The sequence below is a fragment of the Rana temporaria genome, chromosome 4 (genome assembly GCF_905171775.1).
Source record: "Rana temporaria chromosome 4, aRanTem1.1, whole genome shotgun sequence".
NCBI classification, from domain to species: Eukaryota; Metazoa; Chordata; class Amphibia; order Anura; family Ranidae; genus Rana; species Rana temporaria.
In genome coordinates, this window is record NC_053492.1 from 54,582,309 (window position 1) to 54,605,454 (window position 23,146).

General features: G+C 45.9%; 3 non-coding genes across 3 annotated transcripts; all 3 read left to right on the forward strand.

The window, feature by feature from the left end:
- Positions 1–12,962: 12,962 nt before the first annotated feature.
- LOC120938597 lies at positions 12,963–13,147 on the forward strand. Its single transcript, XR_005749162.1, has one exon. It is a non-coding gene; the product is annotated as a U2 spliceosomal RNA (small nuclear RNA).
- A 2,349-nt stretch (positions 13,148–15,496) lies between these two features.
- Positions 15,497–15,678, forward strand: LOC120938588. The gene has a single exon (XR_005749153.1). It is a non-coding gene; the product is annotated as a U2 spliceosomal RNA (small nuclear RNA).
- Positions 15,679–22,540: 6,862 nt separating this feature from the next.
- Positions 22,541–22,731, forward strand: LOC120938567. Its single transcript, XR_005749138.1, has one exon. It is a non-coding gene; the product is annotated as a U2 spliceosomal RNA (small nuclear RNA).
- Positions 22,732–23,146: the final 415 nt, after the last annotated feature.

Genomic DNA, 23,146 nt, shown 5'->3' on the forward strand with positions numbered 1-23,146 from the left:
TGCATACTACAAATTACACCCCAAAACACATTCTGCTATTCCTCCCGAGTATGGCGATACCACACATGTGAGACTTTTACACAGCATGGCCACATAGAGAGGGCCAACCTGCAGGGAACCCCATCAGGCGTTCTGGAGCACCCAGGCCAATTCTGAGATTTCTCTCCTACATGTAAAAATCATAATGTACTTGCTAAAAAATTACATTGAACCCCCAAGCATTCTATATTTTTTTTGAAAGACCTTAGAGAATACAATGGCGGTTGTTGCAACTTTTTATCTTGCACAGTGTTTTCGCATCAATTTTTTGAAGGCGTGTTTTTAAAAAAAAAAAAAAGGTTTGTGCTTAAAAAAAAATCAGTAAAGTTAGCCCAATGTTTTTGCATAGTATGAAAGATGAAGTTACGCTGAGTAAACATATACCTAACATGTCGCCCTTCAAAATTGCACACGCTCGTGGAATTGCGCCAAACTTCGCTACTTGAAAATCCACATAGGTGACGTATTACATGGTATTGGAGTATTGGGGTATTGTGGATTATTGGGGTATTGTGGAGTATTGAGGTTATTGGGGATTAAGGGGGGTATTGCACAATATGGGTGGTATTGCAGACTGTGGGGGTATTGCAGAGTGTGGGGGGGTATTGCACAGTGTGGGGGGGTATTGCAGAGTGTAGGGGTATTGTAGACAGTATGGGGGGGGGTATTGCAGAAGGTGGGGGGGTATTGCAGAGTGTGGGGGGGTATTGCAGAGTGTGAGGGGGGATTGCAGACAGTATGGGGGGGTATTGCAGAAGGTGGGGGGTATTGCAGACAGTATGGGGGGTAATATTGCAGAGTATGGGGGGTAATATTGCAGAGTATGGGGGGTAATATTGCAGAGTATTGCGCAGGGAGGGATGGCTGGATCTGTGACTGCATTTGTCACAGATCCAGCCCACAGTGCTGGATCATTACACAAGACCCAGTGGCGATCCTTACCTCCCTGGGGCCCCAAGCAAATGACATGGCACATTAAAATGAGACGCGGGGGGGGGGGGCTGACGACAGTGACAGGTCACATTAAAGAAAGTTGCGAAGCAGGGGGAGGGGGTGTTCTGCTGGCGGAAATGACTCAGCCAGCGAGTTTCGAAGCGGGGTGAGGGGGCGAAAATGACTTCTTACCAGGCGGGGACTCTAGTACTTTGGGGGCCCTTCACATCTTTGCGGGGCCCCAAGCGGCTTGCATAGTGAGCCTATAGTGAGGATTGGCCCTGACAAGACCCTTTTTCCCTATATACTTTGAAGAGCAGTATACAGGCGGTGCAAACAAGATAGGGACTGCAGGTTTCTTAAGTAGAATCAGAACCATGTCCTACTTTGCTCTTGCATATTGCACAATTTTCTAAAGAGACCCTGAACAAACTACATGACTCTTGTGCCTGATGAGGCCACTTATGTTCCAGTGGTGGTGGGCCGTGCTTAGCCAAAAACAATAATGTCAGTCAAGCCTTAGCTTTCTACCCATATCTAACCCACAAACTCATCCACTGATCATAAAGTCCAAAACTCAATTTTCGTATCGTCGTACTGCACGATCGTTTCCACGACATATTATACCGACGACGAACTACGTAACTCACGCAATATCCACTGCGCATGTGGGAAGCTCCGCGTGCATCCCCGCCTATGACGATCGTTGTAGCAATTGTCACGCCCCTTTTCGGTCGGTTACTAAACTTCACTGAAGGCATGATGGAGGAGTATCATTGAGAGGAAGCTGGAAGCTCAAGTGAGGAGAGAGGCCAGGCACACCCCAGGAGGAGCAGAAAACCAGCCACCAGTCTCAGGTTTGCGGAGCTGGTGGAGATGGTTTCCATCCTGGAGGAGTATGATTATGATGGCCAACTAGGGCCTTACCCCAATCCAAAGAGGCTAAAGGGGAAGATTATGGACAAGGTGCGGAGGAGTCTCTATGACAAATTCGGGGTGCGGATGTCCAGGGTTCAGCTAAGTACCAAGTGGTCTGACCTTAAAGGAGAAATGCAGAGGAGTTGGTGAAAATTAAAAAAGTCCTCCTAAGACGCAAGTAATTTTCATGTGTACTCGGAGTATTTATTTTTATTATTTTGCGGCATTTGTGGTATTTCTTTCAGGTTCTGTATATATACGGTTCAAAAATAGATGTTTCAAGGTTCATGTTTGTGGGCCTAATATTTGGTTGGTCATTCCATTTAAAGGGGAGTTCCACCCACAATTTCACTTTTTAAATATAAATACCCCTGTAATACACAAGCTTAATGTATTCTAGTAAAGTTAGTCTGTAAACTAAGGTCTGTTCTGTTAGGTTGTTACAGCATTTAGATAGTTTATAATCTAGAAATAGACCGTGCCCATCTTAAGTGTGGTCATCATGAAGCCAGACTGTATGACTTCCTGGATTTTAGCTTTGCATATCTCGCACATGCTCAGTGCTGCACAAGCAATGGAATAGGTTTCAGTCAGGTTTCAGTCAGGTTTGCAAGGACTACTGGGAAACATGATGCCTATCCCAGAAACCCTTGCAAATAGCCTTGTGACTTAATAGCCTAGGCCAGGCATGTCCAAAGTCAGGCCCGGGGGCCAAATGTGGCCCCCTGTTGATTTAATCTGCCCCCCCTGGGGATTTGGATGTATATATTGTTTGTGCCCCCCAGGGCCACAAAAGATATATACTGTATTTATTGGCGCTGCCTTGGAGGGGACAGGGAGGGGGCAGGACGAGCGCTGTCAGATTACATGAAGAGAATCTCCTGTTTACTCAGCGTCTCTATTGGAAGTCCCGTCTCCTGGGATGCCATTGGACGACTGTTCTGTCTATTAAAGAGGCCACAGGATAAACAAGGCATTCTCCTTTTTGTAATCTGTTGGCACTCGTCCCGCCCCCTCCCAGGCTGCAGATGGGCATCGTTCAGGCTGCACTGATGGCAATGGATAAGGCTGCATTTATGGGACATGTGAGGCTGCATTTATGGGACATGTGAGGCTGCATTGGTTGCAATGGTAAGGCTGCATTGGTTGCAATGGTAAGGCTGCATTCATGGCAATTGTAAGGCTGCATTGGTTGCAATGGTGAGGCTGCATTCATGGCAATGATAAGCCTGTGAGTGTTATATGCCGATAAATACGGTATATCCAAATAACACACCCAAGCTCATCCTTAGTCCTAAGCAGCGCTCTGGGATTCGTTGGGGCCACAAATAAAATATATACAGTATATCCAAATAACACGCCCGAGCTCATCTCTTCAACACACACAGCCACAAAGGCAAGAGAATTCTTGTTGGGCCGTGTATTAGTGCTCAGACGAACACACTTAGGCAGAATTTTAATGGTTCAAAGAATGTCAGGCAAAATAGTCGGCCCTAACGCATCTTCACTTAATCAAATCTGGCCCTCTTTGAAAAACGTTTGGACACCCCTGGCCTAGGCTAATAAGGAGGAGGAAGTAATGAAGGATTACAAAAATAAAGGTATTTACAAGCAACAAATTAAATAAAAATTGTCCATTCTTAACACTATGAGATTAGGGCATGCAGCACAGGCAAACATAAAAAAATGGGTGGAACTCCACTTTAAGTTCTTTTTATGTGACAACAATTTTTTATTGAATGTACAGTTGTATTCAAAATTATTCAACCCCCACTGAAATTGATTGTTTTGCCCAGTTTGACACTGATTTTGATCATCCTGTCATCCTGCTGACAATTAAATCAAAGAGCCACGTGTAGGTCAGACAAATATAACATAACATTTATAATGAAATAACCACAAATGTATTTTCTGTGCTCACATCATAATCAGTTTTATCCAACCCCCAATTGACATTTAATCTTAGTACAACATCCTTTTACAGTTATAACAGCTTTTAAACTTGAAGCATAGCTTGACACAAGTGTCTTGCAGCGATCTACGGGTATCTTCGCCCATTCGTCATGGGCAAAAGCCTCCAGCTCAGTCACATTCTTAGGCTTGCGCACTGCAACTGCTTTCTTTAAGTCCCAGCAGAGGTTCTCAATCGGATTTAAGTCTGGTGACTGCGATGGTCACTCCAAAATATTCCAGCCTTTAATCTGCAACCATGCTCTTAGTGGACTTGGAGGTATGCTTGGGATCATTGTCCTGTTGAAAGGTCCAACTTCTCCCAAGCCTCAGAAATGTGACGGACTGCATCACATTGTTATCCAATATCTCATGGTACTGAAGAGAATTCATGGTACCTTGCACTCGCTGAAGCTTCCCTGTACCTGCAGAATCAAAACAGCCCCAAAGCATGATTGACCCCCCGCCATGCTTCACAGTAGGCAAGGTGTTCTTTTCATCATAGGCCTTGTTCTTCCTCCTCCAAAAATAGCGTTCATCCATGGGCCCAAACACTTCTAATTTTGTTTCATCAGTCCAGAGAACACAATCCCCAAACTTCTGTGGTTTTTCCACATGTTTTTTGCATACTGCAGTTGAATCTTCTTATTCTTTGGAGACAGCAAGGGGGTGCACCTGGGAGTTCTGGCATGGAGGCCTTCATTATGCAGCGCGAGCCGTATTGTCTTAGCAGAAACTTCAGTACCCACATCTGACAAATCTTTTCTCAGTTCCTCAGCTGTCACAAGGGGACTTTTCTTCACTCTATGCTTCAGGTTGCGCACAGCAGTCGAAGTCAGCATCTTCTTTCTGCCACAACCAGGTAGCGTTTCAACAGTGCCCTTTGCTTTTAATTTGCGAATGATGCTTCCTATGGTGTCTCTTGGTATGTTTAACATCTTTTCAATCTTCTTATAGCCATTGCCCTTCCTGTGAAGAGTAATCACCTCTTCTCTTGTCTTCCTGGACCATTACCTTGACTTCACCATGTTTGTAACCACACTAGTAAATGTCTATAAGGAGCAGAGTATCAAAGTCATTTGAAAGCTGCCCGATTGGTGCTTATTAGGCTTTATTGCAGCTCCCTGACATCCACAGGTGTTTTCAAGACCTGATTGAAGAACAGAGGTTCATTGAAGTGTTTTCAGAGAAGTAGTCTTTAAGGGCTTGAATAATTGTGTAAATGAAGATTTCACAAAGTAAACATTTACTACTGTATTACAAAACCAATTGATGTCATTTTAGTTGCATATGGTTCTTTAATAAGTCCTTGTAGGATTTCATTCTGAATACAATTACAAATGTACACTAAATTCACTTAAACACTTTACAGCATTGGGGGGGTTGAATAATTTTCAACACAACTGTAGATGTGTTATTAACTAGATTTAAATAATCCAACTCACGTCAATATACAGTATAAGGAGAGTATGCTGAGCGCAGAAGTTGATTACACATATGGACTCAGTAGCACAATGGTTGGCATGGCCGATCTGGCCTATAGTCTCACTATGCGAGCCGCTTAGGGCCCCTCAAAGCTGTGAATGGCCCCCCAAATAACTAGAGGCCCAAACTGGTAAGAAGCCATTTTCGCACCCTCACCCCGCTTCTCAAATCGCTGGCTGCATGGGAGAAGAGGCAATAAGTCAGCAACCCTTCCTTCGCAATTTCATGTAAGATGTCATTTCCTAAAGCAGAACACCCCCTCCCCCCACTTCTCAACTTTCTTTAATGTGACATGTCACTGTCGTCAGCGGCCCCACCTTCTCTTTTTTCATGTGTTATGTCATTTTGATGCTGGCACCAGGGAGGTAATGATTGGCACTGAGTGTTGGCCACAAGAACAAAACAGTTATGGTGTCACACAGAGGTGATCCAGTGTATACTTGTTGTTTTTCCATGTAGGAAATGAATAAAATCCTGTGTTAAGCTTAGAAGGATTGCAAAAACAGACAATTGTACCACACTTTTTAAAAATAATGATTGATATTCCTCTTTTAGGCCTCTAATCTTTTAGAATTATGTATCCCTTTTTTTTTTTACAATCTCATAGGGCACACTGAAAGTGCAGAAATGGACACGCCTCCTAAAACCCCACAGAAGACCCTCCCTTGACGGTTGTGCAGGAAGTGCAGACTGCAAGCACATCAGGTCAGTGTCCTACAGCACAGCTGCAGGTAATACATGTAGGCCTACATAATTTTAATACATGTTTTTTTTCCCAAATTTCAGGAGGTGTCGGCGCCACAGTGGACACCAACACTGCCAATGTCCTGATTGGGGAGCTCAGGACATTGGGCCAAATCCTCAAAGATCCTGCCTAACTTATCTTTTCCCATTTAAGTTACACTGCCTTAAAATTTATACCTAAGTGCCCGATCCACAAAGCACTTACCTAGAAATTTCAGGCCGTGTAACTTAAATTCTCCCGGCGCAAGGCGGTCCTCTTCTCCAGGGGGCGATGACAATTTAAATGAGGCGCGCTCCCGCGCCGGCTGTACTGTGCATGCTCGTGACGTCATTTTCCCGACGGGCAGCGCGCAAAATTACGTTACGCCGGGCTTTGTAGATTGCGACGGGACAATAAAGATGCGTCGGGTAAAAAAAAAAAAAGTTAAGCGCCGAAAAAAAAAATTCAAATTTAAAAAAAAATAGCGGCGATCGAAAAAAAAGGTCTGTTTTTACAAGGTGTAACTAGTTTACACTTTGTAAAAGCATCCCTAATTTTACGTATGCAAACGTAAACTTACGCAGAAAAAACAAAGCTGAAAAGCTTTGTGGATCTCCGTAAGTCCTCATTTGCATACGCAAAGCGGCATTTCAACGCGAAATGCCCCCAGTGGCGGATGCGGTACTGCATCCTAAGATCTGACAGTGTAAGTGTCTTACAGATGTCAGATCTTCTGCCTATCTTTGGAAAACTGCTTCTGAGGATCAGTTCCAAAGATAGGCACAGGGATACGCAGGCTGAACAGCAGTTCCGCCTGCGTATCCCTTTTGAGGATTTGGCCCCATTATTCTCAGACCTGGAGGAAACCAACCTCCTTCTGGAAAATGTTTTAGCAACAAAAAAAAATATGGAAGACACAATAAAGAGGCTGGTAGAGGAGCTGGCCAGTGATGTAAATAAAACCAAAAAAAAAAAAAAAAGACAAGTTTAAAAATCATAAAAAAAAAATACCAAAAAAAATATGTCTTGAAACCCAAAAAAATAAAAAAACAAATTGTATTACCATATTTTTTGAAAAAAAAAAAAAAAAAAATATTTCAGTGTCAGACAATAAATATGTTTTGATACTGAACAATGTCTGGCTTCTTATTATATCTGTTATATCCTCTGTGTTGTGAGGGAGACAAGACTCTGGTATGGAACAATGGATGTTTATTTGAGTACAGGCTGTACACTGTAACATGCATCTCAGGACAGTACAGGTTATCTGCTTCCTACATGTGCTCTCTCTAAGATGGCTACTATGCCCCTTGACATCACTGCTGGGTGGAGCCAGCCTTACAGTGCAAGTACATGTGGAACCCTTCAGGTATAACAATATAAATACTGTCTAAAATAAGAAATCTATGTTTGTGGTGTTTACATTAACAATGATGAGTATTTAGTAAAGGGAAATAAACATGACACTATGATAACGTAGGAGAAAGCTAGAATGAACTCAAATGATAGAAGAATCCAACCAAGAAAATTACTGGAACAGGGCCATAGAATTTTGGCCTTAGGCACTGGTGGCGGTGTCACAACACTGCAACCCCGCACAGATACTATAATTGGACCGGAGAAAAGAGCCACATGTAAAGTATTTCATTAAAAATTGTTATTAGATGCCCCTGTTACACAGGGGCAGAAAAATTAGGCCTTAGGCACAACACTGCAACCCCTCCCAATATCTTTAATTCGTGCGCAACAAGGAGCAACATGCAAAGTATTGCATCAAAAAATGGTATCAGACGCCCCTTTTTTCAAAGGGGCAGAAACATTAGGCCTTAGGCACAACACAACACTGCAACCCCTCCCATTATCTTTAATTGGAGCACAACAAGGAGGGACGTGCAAAGTATTGCCTCAAAAATTGGTATTAGGCACCCCTGTTAAACAGGGGCAGAAAAATTAGGCCTTAGGCATTGGTGGTGGAGGCCAGAAATACAACATTTATTTCTAGATATCAGGAAGAAAAGTGAGGAGGAGAAGGATATTCCATCAGCAGCATAACAGGGCAGTCACTCAGCATCAGCATACGCAGTCTCCAAGGGATCTGACATTTCAACCAATAATGATTATTCAGTAACATCAGCATCAGGTGCTTGGTAGCTGGTGTTGATCCAAGCCTGATTCATTTTGATGAAGGTCAGTCGATCAACAGAGTCGGTGGAGAGGCACACCCTGTGATCGGTCACAAAGCCTCCAGCAGCACTGAATGTGCGTTCTGAAAGAACACTGGATGCAGGCCAAGCCAGTAGCTCAATTGTGTACTGTGCAAGCTCTGGCCAGTGATCCATCCTCAAGACCCAGTAAGCCAGAGGATTTTCGGTGGGGAAGGTGTCCAAGTCGGATCTTGCCCCTAGGTATTCCCGAACCATGTAAACCAGACGCTGTCGATGGTTGCTGGAACCGGTCAGACCTTGGGGCTGCGGACTAAAAAATTGTTTGAACGCATCGGTCAGACGGCCACCTTCTCCACCGCTCCTTCTCTGACTCACCGAAGCCTCAGCAAGATGTTGTCCAGGGCCAGGTTTTGTTAATCCCCCCGGTTCTGGGAACGCATTGCACAGAGCCTTCTGCAAGGCCTCCCGCAGAAGTTTCATCTTCTGCTCCCTCTGCGATGGCAACATAAGGTCCGCTACCTTACTCTTGTAACGTGGATCAAGGAGAGTTGCCAGCCAGTAATGATCCCTCTCCTTGATAGCACGTACACAAGGATCCTTACGCAGGCTTTGCAGGATCAGGGAGGCCATGCAGCGTAGGTTTGCAGAGGCATTCGGGGCATAGTCCTCTGGGTCACTGAGGACGACAGGATCGGCAGCCACCTCATCCCAGCCACGTAAAAGTCCACGTGTTCTTTGGGACTGTAAATGATCCCTTGAAGACTGCTGCTGTTGATGCTGAGTGCTAGGCTCCACCTCCATGCTGCTGATACAATCCTCCTCCTCCTCCTCATCCTCATCATCCTCCTCCTCTTCTTCTTGTGTTCCAGGTGGGCAAGCAGGAACAGTGTCTGGATAAAGGGGGCCTTGAGAGGTAAGGAAGTCCTCCTCTTCCTCCCTCTGTTCGGCCTCAAGGGCCCTGTCCATTATTCCACGTAGGGTGTGCTCCAACATGTGAATAAGCCGGACAGTCTCACTGATGCATGCACTGTCACTGCTCACCATCCTCGTGGCCTCCTCAAATGGTGACAGGACAGTGCATGTATCCCTGATCAAGGCCCACTGGCGTGGTGAAAAAAAAAACAAGCTCTCCTGAGCCAGTTCTGCTGCCATATTGGCACAGGTACTCATTGATGGCCCTTTGCTGCGTGTGCAGCCGCTGCAGCATGTCCAACGTAGAGTTCCATCTGGTGGGCATGTCACAGATTAGGCGGTTCTTGGGCAGGTTGTATTCCCTTTGGAGGTCTGTCAGCCGAGCAGTGGCATTGTATGGCCTTCGAAAATGCACACAGACTTTCCTGGCCTGCTTCAGGACATCCTGTAAGCCAGGGTACCTGCCCAAGAACCGCTGCACCACCAAATTGAGAACATGCGCAAAACAGGGAACGTGGGTGAGTTTTCCCTGTCGCAGGGCAGAGAGGAGGTTGGTGCCATTATCGCTGACCACCATTCCAGGCTTCAGCTGGCATGGCGTCAACCACCTCTGAGCCTGCCCCTGCAGAGCTGAAAGAACCTCTTCCCCAGTGTGGCTCCTGTCTCCCAAGCACCTCAGCTCTAGCACCGCATGGCATCTCTTGGCCTGCGTAGCCCGTCGTACGCCTACGGAGCACGACTGGTTCTGAGCCAACATCACCACAGGAAGAGGCCACAGAGGAAGAAGAAGAGGAGGGGTGGAGGAGAGAGGTGTGTCACAAGCAGTAGTAGTGTTTTGGAGGCGTGGTGGCGGAACAACCTCCAAAACTACTGTACCTTGCCCTGCGTCCTTCCCAGCTGCCAGCAGAGTCACCCAATGGGCCGTAAAAGACAGGTAATGTCCCTGTCCATGCCTGCTGGACCATGAGTCAGCGGTAATATGCACCTTACCACTGAGCGCCTTTCCAGCGAGGCATGGACATTGCCTTCCACATGGCGGTAGAGAGCCGGAATCGCCTTCCGGGAGAAAAAGTGGCATTTGGGTACTTGCCACTGAGGTACTGCACATTCCACAAACTCACGGAAGGGGGCAGAATCTACCAACTGAAAAGGTAGCAGTTGAAGTGCTAGCAATTTTGCTAAGCTAGCATTTAACCGCTGGGCATGTGGATGGCTTGGAGCGTACTTCTTTCGGCGCTGCAGCAGCTGGGGCAGGGAAATTTGTCTGTTAATCTCATTAGATTGCCTGCATGTACTACCACTACTACGTTGTGACACACCTATTTCTACACCTTCGGTGCAGGCTTCAGAGAAGACTGGGGGTCTAGTGGGGTTGGAGGTCACAGAAGGGCAAGGGGAGGTCCGCTTCAGTGTGGGTCTTTCTGGTATGCTTGCCATCGAGCTGCATGGCAGCTCGACATATGTCTGGACAAACATGTGGTGCCCAGGCGGGTGATGTTTTGGCCACGCGAGATACGCTTGAGACATATGTTGCAAACAGCAAAGGTACGATCTGATGGACAGGTTTCAAAAAAGGCCCACACCAAAGAACTTTTGCTGTACCGTTGAGACACAGCAGCGCCACTTACTGCAGTTGGTGTGCTGCCCTTAAGCTGACCCCTGGAGGGCTTCCTGCCTCTTTGAAGATGTGCCTGTGCCTCGTCCTCCTCCTCCTCTCTCCTATCAGGCACCCAGGTAGAGTCAATGACCTCATCATCCCCTCCCTCCTCATCATCACTGTCCAAAACCTGGCAGTATGCTCCAGCTGGGGGAACATCACTCCCAGATTGTTGTCCCTCTCGGCCACCCCCTCTCCCTGGGCTCACATCAATGCCTTCCTCTATCTGAGTTCCGTCATCGGAGTCTTCAAAACGCTGCGCATCTTCATGTAGCATGTACCCAACACTGTGTTGAAACAGTTCGGGGGGGACTCCTCAGGAGGACACGGTGGGACTAGGGAAGGATTGTGTGATGCCATTGTGCAGAGGGTAGAGGACGCCTTGGCAGCTGCTTTGCCAGACAAACTATGATCAGTCTGTGTGAGAGAGGATGAGGAGGGATGAGGACGACTTGGTCATCCACTCAACTAATTTCTCTGCATGTTGAGGCTCAACATTGCCAGCTCCCGAAAAGAAGGACGAGCGGCCACGGCCACGTGCTGAAGAGGATAAACCACATCCACCACCAGCATTACCTCTAGATGCAGAGCCTGCTTGCCCTCGTGACTCTCTGGAAGGACAAAGAGAGGCAGTCATATTTATGCCTTCAGGTGCTATGTACCAAAACAGACGCAGTCACAGCAACTGCGTTCAGGTGTTAGTAAACTCCACACAAGCAGTAAGAGCGACTGCGTTCAGCTGCTATGTAACAAATAGTTGGTCACACCAACTGCGTTCAGGTGGTATTAAACAGCAAGCACAACAGTAACAGCGACTGCGTTCCAATGCTATTTAACCAGCACACACGCAGTGACACCAAGCGCGTTCAGGTGGTATTACAACAGCACACACGCAGTAAGGAATGTCTGCGTTTCTGTGCAATTCAATAGCCCAGTTGCATTAACAGTGACTGCGTTTTCTGTGCTAATAAAATGCACACGTGCAGTAACAGGTAATGCGTGTGTGTGTGCAATTAACTAGCACACGTTCAATAACACCGACTAATATTTTAAAGCTAATCCCTAATGCAGGCAAAACAACACGTTAGAGCACTGCATGTAGAATAAACTCCTGGCATGACAGATTAATAATAGCAGATCTATACAGTTTATCAATATATTGACAACTCCTAGGGATGTGAATAGTCTGTCTGTCTGTCTTGTCTGGTAGAAAAGACACTGTGTCTCAATCACTAACTGTCTGTCTGACTTGTCTTTAACCAAAGCCGGAACACACTACACCGAACGGCCGCCCGTGCAGGCTGATCCTTTTATAGTGTGGGGCGGTTGTACTAATCCCCCTGAGCCATAATTGGCCAAAGCCACCCTGGCTTAGGCCAATTATGGCTCTTCGTTTTTTGGCGCGCTGTGAGTGGCCAATCATCAGCGCTCAACGCCGCAGTGAATTATGGGACGTTTTACGTCACTCGAATTTGGCGCGAACGACCCGTTTTTGTTCGGGATTCGAACGACCAATGTTCAAGTTGAACATACGTTCGTATCGAACGCGAAGCTCATCCCCTACTGGGAAGCAACACATTTCTCTTTACTTTCAAAACGAGCAAAAAGATTTAGCATGGAGTTATTGTACAAGAGATTGTTCCAAAAGGAGTTTCCAACATCATCGAGGACTGCTTAGAAGTGCACTGTGTGTAAGAGAAGAATGCTGTATGGAAGAAACGACACTTCATCTTTTTTGGAATTGCAAATTTGCACAGGATGTTAGGAGGAAAATCGGACCTCTGCTAAAAAATTTGAGTACCTTAAAACTACATCAATCAATCACAAAATCACTTTTACGGCTTGGGATTGGAAAAAAAAGAATTTAAAAAGTATGGTTGCTTATATAAACTCAATCAAATTGGCCTTAATGGAAAGTGAAGAAATATTTATTTATTTAGAAAAGAAAAAATATCAGTTGAAGGTTGTATACGTTTAGGACTGAGTTTTTTTACACACTATATTATTTAAGAGATATAAAAATTTTGGAGAGGAGACATCAGAAAAATATTGAATTTAAGTGATGGAACAGATTAGTTTAAAAGAAAAAAATATAATCATAATATATATATCTCTAAAAAATTTCCACAATGATGGTATAATTTAAGACCTTGAGTGGAAAGACTGAAGACTTGAGACTAAAGATTTCTGAGTGAAAAAAAAAAAAGAAAATCTGTTCTTATCAGTTTAATATCTGATACGTCCCCTATCTGGGGACCATATATTAAATGGATTTTTAGAACAGGGAGATGGAAGAAGAGCTTGCTCTGTCCACTCCACGCATCGACCTGGTATTGCAGTACCTCCAGGACCGGTGCACCCCTCTCTTACGCAGTGTCAAAAAATAGATTGAACTGGAAAATCATCCAACTTGTTTGTCTTGTGTGTTCTTGTTGCTGACAATGTTTCTTGCTTAAACTCGGTTCCTTGCTATAATAAACTGGCATTTAACCCTTGTGTCTTTTTGTCTTCATTGCTTCTTGTCACTTTCTTGCCAAATGACACCACTCTATGAAGTTACCTATTCAGCAACACCTAGATTTAGTCAGGGCATCCAATTTTCAACAAGTCAGCTAGTGTTCTACTCCTCGCTCTCTCTCCTAAGGCCCAAAATGAAGCCTTCGATAAGCAGTGACCACTCTGCTGTCAAACAAGGGGGCTGAATTTGCTCCATTGCTGTGTGCCTTGCTGCATGCAGCAGCTAGCTTGAAAAGTCAGCTGTGGCAAGGGTTTTTTATTTTTATCCGGAGGATCCCTTAGTCTTTGACTCCCTCTAGTGGCCCTCGATTTTCTTCCACGTTATGTTAACTAAGTCCACGTTATGCTAACTAGGAGGCCCGCACATGCAAATGATTTTCCTCGTTGAACGTGCCGAGGAGCAACGAGAAGCACCTGAATCTGTGCAATTCTTATTTTGGGATGACTGAGGGTCATGACTGGGCTCCAGCAGTGTTGGGCAGGTGTCAGAAAAGGGTGGATTGGCCAGTAGACAGGGGATTAGGCCTGTAGGCCAGTGACGCCCGTCTGGCTGTGGATTCACACCTCCGGACAGCCTAGACTGGGGGGAAGGGTGTTTGCCGGGTACAGGCAAATGGGCAACTCTCAGCGAGCCCTCCGGTGGGGCAAGAAAGCCGCTCGCTCGGAACAGAGAATAATTGGGTTATCGCTTCTCGACCTTTTGGCTAAGATCAAGTGTAGTCTCCACTGCCTGATTCTTAGTCAAGAGGTGTCTGGGGTACCCGGAGGTCGGCCTTAAGGGGATCGTTCTCTTCGGAGAGCCCCCCCTTGCTGCTATTGGCCTTAGACTTAGTCCCCAAACAACGAGTTGCGATCGCCTCTCTCTGCCACCCATGTGGTGGGGTGGGATCGGTGGGCGAGAGGATGATTTGGCCTCCTAATGCACCCAATACTTTAAGACTGGCCGTGGCCGAGTCTAAACGTGAAGCTGTTGGCTTGCATTTTGTCCAGAAGAAGTTGGTTGAGGAACTTTTTGGGATGGTGAGAGAGAGCATTTTTTGCGTGCAGTGTTTCCCCACCACCGGTTTGTATGACGTTACATTCTGGAAGAAGGAAGATCTGCAGACATGCCTGCTTCGGAAGGGAGAGAAGGAGGGCCACGAATTATTGGACGGGATCATGTTCCTGTCAAGTGAGACGACCGTGTGGCTCCCCATCACTGTACACATGTACAATCCCTTTGTGAAGGATCGCTGCCCTTTTACTACGGTACTGCGAGTCAGTTTCTGCGGGCGTGAAACTGACGAATGTTTTCGGTACCTTTAATGGGCAGCGAAGATTCTGGGTCACCTTCCGGGCGGACAAGGAAGGCATCGGTGGCGTCCGGCACCCCCCACAGTCCTTCTCCATTGGGCGTGATAGCGGATACCTGTGGTACCCTGGCCAGCCACTGTTCTGCAGGCAGTGTTTCGCCTTTGGACACACCAAGGACCAGTGCGAGGCCGGGTTGACCTGCCGGAACTGCTTCAAGCAGGGTCACGGGGCGAGCCAGTGTCCAGAGGGTAAGAGCTGCCACATCTGTGGGAGCCGAACCCACCTGGCCAGGCAGTGCCCGAAGGTTTCAAAACCAACAACATCGGAACAGTCCACAACCGTGGTGGCGGAAGAGCAGTGGAGGCTCCAGAAGCGGTTGTGGACAGACAGGCACTGTCCTATGCAGATGTGGCCAGAGGTGGTCCTCCGGCTGCCGCGGTGAACTCCGGCGACCAGACCACAGGGCTGCCTGAGGAAGTAGGGGTGCGGGCTGCCTGCCCCCCTATGGAGGGAGAGCCAGGTCCCTCCCCTCTGGATGCCGTGGGGGAGGAAGGGACCTCTTCTCTTCCCGAGAGGAGTGTCCCTGACAACCTCATGGCCGAGGCGGAGGGGAGCGGTATGGAGTCGGAGGACCCCGAGGAGGAGGGGATGGAAGTGGGGCAGCCTTCCTTGAAAAGGAAGATGGAGGGAGCCGACGGCCCTACTTCCTCCCAGGACATTGGCTCTTTTCCAGACTCCCCGGGTCATCTGAAGCAGTGGTCGACTCGGACTCCCCACAAGCACCATCATATGTGAGCACTGGTCAGGTGTCCAGCCTGCAGGATGTGATGGGGTACTGCAGGTCCGACCCTGGGGAGAAGGGGGTGGAGAAGGAGGGGTTGGAAAGACTGAAGACTTGAGACTAAAGATTTCTGAGTGGAAAAAAAAAAAAATCTGTTCTTATCAGTTTAATATCTGATACGTCCCCTATCTGGGGACCATATATTAAATGGATTTTTAGAACAGGGAGATGGAAGAAGAGCTTGCTCTGTCCACTCCACGCATCGACCTGGTATTGCAGTACCTCCAGGACCGGTGCACCCCTCTCTTACGCAGTGTCAAAAAATAGATTTAACTGGAACATCATCCAACTTGTTTGTCTTGTGTCTTCTTGTTGCTGACAATGTTTCTTGCTTAAACTCAGTTCCTTGCTATAATAAACTGGCATTTAACTCTTGTGTCTTCGTCTTCAATGCTTCTTGTCACTTTCTTGCCAAATGCCACTACTTTATGAAGTTACCTATTCAGCAACACCTAGATTTAGTCAGGGCATCCAATTTTCGACAAGTCAGCTAGTGTTCTACTCCTCCCTTGCTCGCTCGCTCTCTCTCTCTCCTAAGGCCCAAAATGAAGCCTTCAATAGCAGTGACCACCCTGCTGTCAAACAAGGGGGCTGAATTTGCTCCATTGCTGTGTACCTTGCTGCATGCAGCAGCTAGCTTGAAAAGTCAGATGAGGCAAGGTTTTTAACTTTTTAGTATCTGGAGGATCCCTTATCCTTTGACTCCCTCTAGTGGCTCTCCTTTTTCAGGCCACGTTATGTTAACTAGGAGGCGGGCCCATGCAAATGATTTTCCACCTTAAAACGTGCACGAGGAGCACCTGAATCTGTGCAATTCTTGGTTTGGGATGACTGAAGGTCATGACTGGGCTCCAGCAGTGTTGGGCAGGTGTCAGAAAAGGGTGGATTGGCCAGTAGACAGGGGATTGGGCCTGTAGGCCAGCGACGCCCGTCTGGCTGCAGATTTCACACCTCCGGACAGCCTAGACTGGGGGGAAGGGTGGTTGCCGGGTACAGGCAAACAGGCAACTCTCAGCGAGCCCTCCGGTGGGGCCAGAAAGCCGCTCGCTCGGAACAGAGAATAATTGGGTTATCGCTTCTCGACCTTTTGGCTGCGATAAATCTGAGGGAACTCGGCTTGGGTGGTGGAAGGAAGTCGGTGGACCACCCCTTTGGGGTATCCAGCGACATTACGAATTGAAAATGGCGAGAAGGACGCTACCCAAATCCTTTCGATTAGTCTTGGGACTAGATGTACGACGGAAGATTACAGTGAAGACAGTTATCGAGGAGTACCTGATGAACGAACTAAAAATAGCGGTAAGCGATATCTATGCTTTGCAGGACTTCCCTGCGACAGGAATTTATGATGTCTCTTTTCATTCTGAGGACACGTGCTTAAGAGCATATGAAAGATACCGAAAGAAGGTGGGTACCGGCTTATGGGAAAGTGTGGAGATTGAACCCCTTTTTGACGTAGAGAAAAGAGATGTGGTAGTTCATCTGTATAATCCCTATTTGGAGCAGGAGGTGGTGAGAATCTTTCTTTTGAAGTTTTGTTCTTATGTTATGTTGACAATGGTGTAAAAATTAAAAATAATTATGGCATATACCGCAGTAAGATCAAATTTAAAGTGAAATTTAAGAAGGATGAGAATGATGCATATACTCTTCCTCCACCTTTCTTTTCAGTTGCTGGGGAGAGGTGTACGTTATTTTTTTCAGGACAACCCCCCTTTTGTAGAAACTGTTTTCAATATGGCCATGAGAAACAGGACTGTAAAGTACTTATGAGATGCAGGCACTGTGGTTCAGAAAATCATATGGCTAGAGATTGTACAGAGGCTAGAAAATGTGATTTGTGTAATAAGACTCATCACCTGGCAAGGGACTGTCCTGAAAAGGAGAGAACGGGGTGCAGGATTTTTTCCTTTGCGGATGCTGTAAGAGGGGGGAGGACAAAGGGTCCTGTGATCTCTAAAGAGGTTCTTGATGCATGTGCAAAATATGCAGAAAGAGCCGTGGCAACGGATAGAGCCCTTGGGCTAATTTTAGAACATGGGGTGAAGGAGACCGAGCTCCCGATGGAGGAGGAGATATGTGTGAGCACAGAAGCCCCCCAGGAGACAGAAAATGTAACCGGAGCTGGAGGGAAAGATGGCGCCGGGACGCTGGAGGTGGGCGTTGCCACCTCGTGTGCTGATGCTGTCCCTATGACAAGCTGTATTGTAGACCAGGAACAGAAAAGTGACGGTGGAGGGGGTGTGGCAGAGGCAGGGATTATGCAAATGACGGTGCTTCAAGCCAACTTAGTGAGAAAAACAGAAATATAACGGGCAGCAGAAAGTAAAAGACGTGATGCATTAGATAAAGGAGTGGAAGGTGCAGAGATGGAGGTGACGGAAGGAGGTGGTACTGGTGAAGAAATTAACCCAGTGACTGCTGGAATGAAGGATGCTGATTGGGGAACAAGAATGGAGATGGAAGATAGTAACCCAATAACTCCTGGGCAGAGAGCCTTTGAGAGTGACGAGGAGAGTGAATCAACAAAAAGCAAGAAAGCGAGAACGGAAACAGGATGGTTGATGGGGATGGTTTCCTCATCAGATGAGGGGGATTCTCCTGATTCTCCGCTTTCACCTGCAGTGGCAGCAAGGAGAGGATGGACTGGTGCTGGAGGGTATATAACTAAAAAATGGTAAATTTTTGTTTTTTGCTGGTTGTTGCGATAATGGCAGTGATAATTGCATCCTTGAACGTCCGTTCGATTGGAGCTAGGAGTAGGAGGGCTGTAATTTTTAATTTTTTTACACATTTAAAAATCAAGATATTATTTGTCTGCAAGAATGTGGAATACAGTTTCCACCTGGAAAAAGTGAGTGGAAGGGGGAGGCAATATGGTCTCCAGCCGGTGACAATAAAAATTGCGGTGTGGGCATTTTAGTTAAAAACAACAAAATCAAGGTGGTTGATTATAAAATTTTGGTTCCAGGTAGATGCCTGGTTGGTACGTTGGAAATAGCAAATTTTTGTTTTAGAGTGATAAATGTTTACGCTCCAGCAGGGAGACCGGAGAGAATAAGCTTCTTGCAAAACCTACAGATGTATTTGACAGGAAGAATCCCAACAATGGTGGTGGGGGATTTTAATACTGTAAGGGAATGCTCTGATAGAGTGGGTGGAGGTGGTTGAAGCTTGGATGGATCAAGCACCCTTTTGAACAATATTATTTTAGATTTTGAGTTACGAGATGTGGGAAAAAGTATAGGTTTAGCAGAGGATAAATTTACTTTCTTCTCGGAAACTGGGAAAACTAAATCACGGATAGATTTAGTATTGTGTTCAAAGACTTTGATATACAAAGATTTTGTTTCCTTTGATGCCCTTTTCTCAGATCATAGAGGGATACAAGCTGCTTTTTTGTTGGAAAGCTCGGTCAAACTCGGTAGAGGGTTGTGGAAACTAAACAACCTTCTATTAGAGGAGGAGGAAATTAAAATGGACTTCTCTCGGTTTTATAAACATCTAACACAAAGGAAGAGCAACTTTGTGTGCTTACTGGAATTGTGGGATTGGACCAAACGCAGAGTGGGCCAGTTTTTCAAAGCATGGGGAAGGAGGAGGGCAAGACAAAAGAAAGAGGTTTATGAGAAATTGGGATGGAGGTTGAAGACTCTACAGTTGCTAAAAGAAATGGATAAGGATGTGGAGGAAGATCTAAGACTGGTGAAAGAAGAGAGGAAAGTGTTCATGAATGAAAAAGGGAAAAGTATTGTCTTCCAGGAAAAAATCCAACACATGGAAAAAGATGAGAAGTGCACAAGATATTTCTTCAAGAAAATGTGTGGAAAAAAAGATGTGTTGGCATCAGTAAATATGGAAGGTAGGAAGGCGGAAGGTGAGGAGGTAATAAAGGAAGTGGAACGCTTCTTTAGAACCCAATTTAAAGGGTATGAGGTAGAGGAGGAGGAAGAAATGAAGACTTATTGTGAGGTGTTGGACACAAGTTTAGGAAGAGAGGAAAAGGAGTGGCTGGAGAGAGAAGTAGATGATGTTGAAATTAAAGAGGCCTTTGCAGGAATGTCCAAAAATAAGACACCTGGGTGCGATGGCCTGGCAGCAGAATATTACTTAGCCCTTTGGGAAATCATTGGCCCGTATGTCTGTAAAGTCTTTAAGGAGGTGTTTGGCGAGAAAAGGTTATCAGACTCAATGAAAGAGGGAGTAATATCGTTATTACATAAAAAAGGAGATAAAGGAGACTTGAGGAACTGGAGGCCGATAACCCTCTTAAATGTCGACTATAAGGTCATAGCCAAGGTGGTGGCAAACAGACTAAAAGAAGTACTGGGCAAGGTGATAGGACCATGGCAGACTTGTGCCTTGCAGGGGAGGAAAATTACCGACAATTTAATTTTGTTAAGAGATATTATTTCGTATGTTGGGAAAAATCAGAGACCATTGGTGGTGGAATCCCTAGATTTGGAAAAGGCTTATGATCGAGTATCGCACGTCTTCATGGGTCAGGCGATGGCAAGGCTGGGAATTCCGGTAAACCTACTAAAGGTAATTGAATGTTTCTATGACGGTATCAGAAGTCGAGTGCTGGTGAATGGTGTATTGAGTAAACCTTTCCCAATAAAATCCTGAGTAAGACAGGGGTGCCCACTGTCACCTCTTGCATTCATCTGTACAATAGAACCATTATTAAAGAGCATTCAAAAAGAGAAAATATGCAAAGGTTTTTCCGTTCCAGGAGGAGGCGGTAGAGTGGTTAAGACCATGGCCTACATGGATGATGTAGTGGTGGTGGGTTCATCCCAAAGAGAGGTAGATAGAACTTGCTTAGTAACCAACCTATATTGTATGGCCTCTAAGATGAGGGTCAATTGGAACAAAAGTGGGCTGTGTAACCTGGGCACCGAAATATGTTTAAAGAGTGACAAGTTGGAAATCAAAAAAGAAATAAAAATCTTGGGTATCATCTTTGACAAAACCTTGAAAGGAAAACAGTCCTATGAGGAGCTGCTTGGAAAAGTCAAAAGAAAGATAGATTTCTGGACATTAAGAGACCTGACTTTGAGAGGTAAAGTTTTGGTGTTAAGAGCAGTGGTGTTACCTTTGATACTGTACACAGCAGTGATTATCCCCATGGGGAAAATATGGACAATACAATTGAACACAATTCTGTTCTCTTTCTTTTGGGGCTCCAAAATGGAGCACATTGCGCGAGAAGTGGTTAAGAAACCATGCCGTTTTGGGGGTTTGAATTTCCCGGACCTAGCTAAGTTTACCAATATGCATTATTGGTTGGTAGTCTTTAATGCATTAACGGCAGAAGGAAGGACAGCGGAGATGATGAGGTATATGGGAGGATGGACCTTCAGAAGATTGGGATGGTGTGGCGTAGACTTGGGGAAACCCCTGTTTATCCCATCTAGTCATTATAAAATCCTGGATAAATAAGCACGGAGTATGGATTACAAGAGTTGGGATTGGATGGAGGAAACAAAAAAAGCTCAAGGAAAGTATCTTTAAAGGAGGTATTGTTGCTAATATCCGTGGTCTGAGGTCTTCAGAGGCAGTCAAGACCTGGAATGCCTTAGAAATGGAAGGTGTTACCAATAGACAAAGGGATGTGACCTGGCTGGCATTACAGGAAGGGTTGTCAACCAGAGTTTTCCTGAAAAATAGAGATCTGACCCGATTGGATAGGTGCCATAGAGCAGAATGTGGAGGAGAGGAAAACGTGAGACATGTTTTTTGGGATGGTGAATATGCCAAAAAAGTGAGAGTATGTTTTTTCGATTTTTTGAATTATGTGTGTAAGAGCAAAATTACATACATGAGTTTGCTAACCGGTGTCGGATTAGGGAAGGTGGAAGGTAAAGATTTGAGTTGGTTGTGGTGTTTTATTTTTAAGGAGGTCCTATGGGACATGAGAAACCAACTCGTGATAAGGAAGGAAGAGTTGGAGGTTGAACAATGTTGCAAAACAATATTAACAAAATTACATACGGCCTTTTTGTACGATGTGAAGGTGTTGGGGGAAGTGAAGAGTAGATGGATCTGGATAAGAGGAAGGTGGAATGAGTTTGTAAGGGTAGGTGTAGGTTGAGACATGAGTGGTTAGAGTAGGTGTAATTGTGTTGACGTCTGAGGATGGAAGGAAGTAAGTGGTCTTTTTTGAAAGTAGAGGGTGAGGGGGACACTAGGTGATGAATGAACGTACATCGGTGATTTTGAGTTTTGGGTGTGGGAATTAAAGATTAGCTTACCCTTTGTTATGATTTCAAAGGTAAGGATGTGTAGAAATTAGGTAGAGATGGAAAAGTCTGTGATTTATTGTCATGGACGACCTTCCGTTGTCAGGAGAATCCGTTCCCGGCGCGTGCGCATTGGTGCGCGCTTTCCCGCGCATGCGCGCGTTGGAGCGCGCGTTTGAACGCACTTGCGCGTGTACGGGTGCGCGCGCACGTTGACAGTGTTTGGCGCCAAGGATTCCCTATATAAACAACCTGATCCCTCACCAACTTGCTGTCCTGTCTACAGCGTTTCCCTGGATAATCTGCACCTGTGTATTTGCTGTTCCTGATTACCTGACCCGGCTTCCTCTGACCTCTCTTGTTTGCAACCTGCCTCTGACCCCGGCTACGTCTGACCTCCGCACCTGCTTAACCCCTGGCTCTGTCTTTGCTCGCCTGTTATACCGACCCGGCCTGAACCTTGACTACCCCTTTTTTTGGACTTTGCTTTGGCTCTGATCTGCTCATCTGTGTTGACCCGGCTTGCCTGACCTGTTGCTTCCTGCTCCACAAGTGCCTCCGTTGCTTCCAGCCTGCTGCCAGCTTCCTGCCAGGACCTCAGTGCTTCATCCTGCTTCTGCTTCCAGCAAACTACTCAGCCTACTACCAGGCACTTGTGCCCCTCTGTACACTTGATCCCCTGTCCACTCTATCAGGGGCTCCTGAGTCGGAGGCTTACGAGAGGCCGCTCCCTGCACATCGGGCTCCCATCACCAGGTACGTGACATTTATGTATAAGTTCAGGTGTTTTGTGTTGTATGTCTTAGAAGTTTAAAGAGTGTAGTTTTTTTAGAATAGGGAGTTAGGATAGGATGAAAGTTTATTGTTTTATTATTTTGGTATGAGAAAAAAAAAAAAAATCTGTTCTTATCAGTTTAATATCTGATACGTCCCCTATCTGGGGACCATATATTAAATGGATTTTTAGAACAGGGAGATGGAAGAAGAGCTTGCTCTGTCCACTCCACGCATCGACCTGGTATTGCAGTACCTCCAGGACCGGTGCACCCCTCTCTTACGCAGTGTCAAAAAATAGATTTAACTGGAACATCATCCAACTTGTTTGTCTTGTGAGTTCTTGTTGCTTGCTGACAATGTTTCTTGCTTAAACTCGGTTCCGTGCTATAATACACTGGCATTTAACCCTTGTGTCTTTGTCTTCATTGCTTCTTGTCACTTTCTTGGGGGAAGGAAGAAGTTTTTTTGCTGCTCACCAAATGACATTACACTATGAAGTTTCCTATTCAGCAACACCTAGATTTAGTCAGGGCATCCAATTTTCGACAAGTCAGCTAGTCTTCTACTCCTCGCTCGCTCTCTCATAAGGCCTAAAATGAAGCCTTCAATAAGCACTGACCACCCTGCTGTCAAACAAGGGGGCTGAATTTGCTCCATTAGTGCTGTGCCTTGCTGCATGCATCAGCTAGC